The sequence below is a fragment of the Epinephelus lanceolatus genome, chromosome 16 (genome assembly GCF_041903045.1).
Source record: "Epinephelus lanceolatus isolate andai-2023 chromosome 16, ASM4190304v1, whole genome shotgun sequence".
NCBI lineage: Eukaryota > Metazoa > Chordata > Actinopteri > Perciformes > Serranidae > Epinephelus > Epinephelus lanceolatus.
This window is the reverse complement of record NC_135749.1, coordinates 40,240,009-40,244,745: the sequence shown is the minus strand read 5'-3', so window position 1 is coordinate 40,244,745 and position 4,737 is coordinate 40,240,009. Positions and strand designations below refer to the sequence as shown.

The 4,737-nt window shown below is 47.3% G+C and overlaps 1 pseudogene; it reads left to right on the top strand.

Annotated features, from left to right (window-relative positions):
- The first annotated feature begins 795 nt into the window (after positions 1 to 795).
- LOC117263645 (uncharacterized) lies at positions 796 to 4,419 on the top strand (annotated as a pseudogene).
- Positions 4,420 to 4,737: the final 318 nt, after the last annotated feature.

The following is a 4,737-nucleotide window of genomic DNA, read 5'->3' as shown; positions in this document are numbered from 1 at the left end:
TTGTAATATGGCTTCTCTGTCCTTGTGGATGAGGAGTTTTACACCTATGGGCCTCGGTCTCTCACCTCCGCTGGGTTTCCCTGTGCGGTGCGCCCTTTCCACCTCCATCTTGTGCTGCAGTTGTAGTTTCTCTGCCAGGATTTTCGTGATTTTCTCCGGGTGATTCTGCTACATCAAATACAAGGTTGTTCCGTCTGGTCTGTCCCTCCAGGTACTCCATCTTATCTGTGACAGTCAGCAAACTGTCACAGACTTTGTAAATATCTGCCTGCATTGTGTCACAGCGCTTGGTCCGTTTGCTGCTGTCAGCCTTCAAATCATCCACCTCTTTTTTTGTGAACCGCAGGCTCACTTTGACTTCTTGTATGTCCCTTGCTATTGCATCTAGGCTGGAGTTTGTAGAGTCCACAATGATTTGGACAAAGCCTTTTAAGTTTTCCTGTTGTTGATGTAGAAGAGCCGTAAACATGTCCTTCTGTTGTTGCTTAAAGTCAGTTACCTGACTGAGTGATATGTCCTCCTCATCTGGCTTCATCTCAGCTTTTGATGCTTCAGGTGGCATTTTCAGTGTCTTTCCTACGAATAGAAACATGGACAAACTAACTGTAAGACCGAACAGCAAAAGCTTGTTGAAAGAGATGAGATGTATTAACTCAAAATTTAAAATCCAACTAATTCAGCACAAACGGGTTGAGTCATTTGAACAAATTTCCAGTTTAAAGTTTACAGCCAACTACTTTGATGATTATGGTGTATTGTACTCAAATCATCTGACAGCGACTCTTAATCCGCGTGATGACGTCAGGCATCTCTGTATGTGCTTCTCTGCCAAACGGAAAAGTCCACCATTACTGCCACTTGCGCTTGCTGGAGCATGCAGCACCTTGCCCAACCTAACGGACCTTACCTGCCGTTATTTTCTGCCGCTGTGCCCGCCCTGCTGACAGCGCTGACCGCCATTATTCTAATTTTTTCCTTGGTCGTCCTACTCTGGTGAGTTATTTCTTGGTTTGCATTTCATGATTTAATTGCGTTGAATTACTTAGTTCATTAAATGCATTTGTCTCCATTTAAACTTAGTTTAAGCACTTGAAAAACCATAGTATCTGCCTCAGTAAAAGTGAGAAGACATTGAAAAGCTGAAGCCAGTACTTTAATTTGTTCACCCACTGAAGTGGACAGTTTGCATTAACGTTAGCTTGCATTAATTGCGCATACTTTAAACTTTTACAACCATTAAATAGCAGCATGTGAAAACATTCTTACTTAGCATGCATGTTTCAGTAAATTTAATGGTCGGCATCAAAGTTTTACCTTAATTTAATGCTATAACGTTGCTCCACGTGTAATGTGTTTTTGTAAGGTGAGCTAATAATAAAATTAAAGCCTGTAATTTTTGTGTGAAATAACCCATCGCGGTAATGGCCAGGGTTCAGTGTCCAGGGTCTGTGCGCGGTAACCTGACTTCCAAAGAGTAGAAGTGTTATTGAAAACAACTGAAAATAAGTAATGTGCTAAAGAAAAAAAAATCCAAGGTCCTTATTTGCTTGCTATAGGCTTTTGTTTCTTTTATGTTTAGTGGTGTAAGGACTGTTTTGAAGATATATATCTGTTATGGATAATTAAGGATTTTTACTCTGCCAGAGTTTAAAGGTATTAAGTAGCCTGTTAAATCGTTTGCACAATTACACTCAGCAAAGCCTTTATGCAAACAAGGCATTAGTAAGACATACATTAACTACCTACTGACTGTTAATTCTATAGAAAATAAATATCTTAAATAAATATCTTAACTGTTTGAGACAGGCCCCTTCACCCAAATCTGGGATGGACCCGAGGTTAATGACCCATGCAAATGGACTGATTACAACTATGACATGCATTTGCGGCAAGCTGTGTAAGAACCATCGCAGCCTAAGGATCCACCAGGCCAAAATGAAATGTTTGGAGTCGGAGAGTGAGGTTCAACGCACAGGTCCTGAACCTAGTGAGACGCAGGAGGAGCCCGGCCCCTCCACATACCAGAGTCTCCCAGTCCTGACAAAGTAGTTTCACAGCAGCGGATTAAGTGGCCCCCAGCCAGCAGACGTAGTGAGTGGCCACTTTTCAAAACAAATGCTCGGGGACAAGCGCAGTGGCCGGCTTGGGTGCTCAACAGAGGAAGTGAATCGCTTCCTCCGGAACACCATGAGCGACCCACTGAGGGAACAAGATCTGGAACCCAACAAAGCTCTCACCAGCCTCGCCCCCCAACAGCAGAGTTCAAGATGACGGAGCCAAGTCTGAAGGAGGTTGAGGAGGTCATCAAGGCAGCCCGCTCAGCATCTACTCCAGGCCCCAGTGGCATACCCTACCTCATCTACAAGTGCTGCCCAGAGATTCTCCAGCACCTGTGGAATACCTTGAAGGTTATTTAGTGAAGGGGGAGAGTTGCCGACCAGTGGAGGTGCGCAGAGGGAGTTTGGATTCCCAAGGAAGAGAATTCGAAGAACATCAACCAGTTTTGGACAATCTCACTACTGAGTGTTGAAGGAAAGGTGTTTTTCAGCATCGTCTCCAGGAGACTGACCGAGTTTCTCCTCAAGAACAACTACATTGACCCTTCAGTGTAGAAGGGCGGGATTCCTGGAGCTCCCGGCTGCCTAGAGCACACTGGTGTAATCACACAGCTCATCAGAGAGGCCCATGAGAACAAAGGTTACCTAGTTGTGTTGTGGTTGGACCTGACCAATGCCTATGGGTCCATGCTTGCTCTACACCTCCACCATGTTCCCAGCAAGATCAAAGACCTGATCCTGGATTATTTTAACAATTTCAGGCTCAGGTCACTTCTGGGTCAGAAACATCAGACTGGCATCACCTTGGGAAAGGAATAATAATGGGCTGCACCATCTCTGTTACCCTCTTTGCCCTTGCAATGAACATGGTGGTCAAGGCTGCTGAAGTGGAACACAGAGGGCCCCTAACAAAGTCAGGTGTACGACAGCCCCCCATAAGAGCCTATATGGACGACCTTACCATCACAACAACATCAGTCCCAGGGAGCAGGTGGATCTTACAAGGACTTGAGAGACTGATCACATGGGCAAGGATGAGTTTCAAGCCCTCCAAGTCAAGGCCCATGGTGTTGAAGAAGGGGAAGGTGATTGACAAATTCCGTTTTTTAATTGCAGGAACTGTAATCCTATCCATCACGGAGCAACCAGTCAAGAGCTTGGGGGAAGCTCTTCGACTCTAGCCTAAAAAACTCTGCTGCCATCCAGAAGTCCAGTGAAGAGCTTGGAGCTTGGCTCACCAAGGTGGACAAGTCGGGTCTGCCTGGTAGATTTAAAGCCTGGATCTACCAACATTCCATCCTGCCCCAAGTCTTGTGGCCTCTCCTTGTCTATGCAGTCCCAATGACAACAGTGGAACTGCCTGGTAGATTTAAAGCCTGGATCTACCAACATTCCATCTTGCCCCAAGTCTTGTGGCCTCTCCTTGTCTATGCAGTCCCAATGACAACAGTGGAATCCCTCGAAAGGAAGATCAGTGGCTTTCTTCGGAAGTGGCTGGGCCTTCCCCGCAGCTGCACCAGCGCTGCAATGTACGGGACGAATAACACCCTGCAGCTACCCTTCAGCAGGCTCACAGAAGAGTTTATGGTGGCACGCACGAGAGAAACCCTACAGTACAGGGATTCCAGGGACTGTAAGGTGTCATCAGCTGGCATTGAGGTGAGGCAGGAAGGAAATGGAAGGCAGAGAAGGCAGTGGAGGTGTTGGAGTTACGCTTAAGGCAAAAGGCACTGGTGGGGGCCTTTATCAACAGGAAGAGCAGGCTTGGGCTACTTCCCAAAGACCCGGGTGAGCAAGGCCCGGGACAAGGAGAGACACCAGCTACTCAAGGAAGCGGTCCGGGCAGGCGTGGAGGAAGAGCGAGTGAGCAGGGCAGTGGGACTCCAGCAGCAGGGGGCATGGACAAGGTGGGAGAGCATGTTGCAGCGAAAGGTCAACTGGTCTAACGTCATGCAGGCAGACTTCCATCGCGTCCGGTTCCTTGTGCAAGCGGTCTATGATGCCCTGCCAAGCCCAGCAAACCTCCATGTCTGGGGGAAGAGTGAGACACCTTCCTGCCTCCTTTGCTCCGGAAAAAGCTCCTTAGAACACCTCTTCATCAACTGCCCAACTGGCCGTGGCTGATGGCTGCTATCGTTGGCGCCATGACCAGGTGCTCAAAACAGTTGCCAAGAATGTAGCCTTAGCCATCAGCACCAGCAAACACCATCATGGTCCTAAGAAGGCAATCCCCTTCATCAAAGTAACAGCCAAGAAGAGGGCCATCCAATCTGCAAGTGAAGCCGCAGAGAAAGCCACAAGGTGGCTTTGGATTGAGAGGGCTGACCCGTGGGTTACTGCTGGGATGCAAATCGGGGCCTGATCATCCCCGGCTGGGTTGCCTGGGTGAGGGTGTCTGATGTTGCGAGACCCAAAACACCCGATGACCCCAGGATACATCACTGAGGATGTGTCCCAGTGCATCCAGGAGATGTTTCTTGCATAGTGTCCTCACATTTAATTCATAAAATGCATTGAAAACTCACTTAACTCAGTTACATACTCAGACAGTTGTGCAAAGTGACAATCTAGTGGGAAGTGTGTCATTTGTCTGTGCTGTGTGTAAAACCAAACAACCTTTTGATGACAAAACTCTTCTCAGTCATTTAAGGACACATTTAAAACAGCACAAGATGGTGGA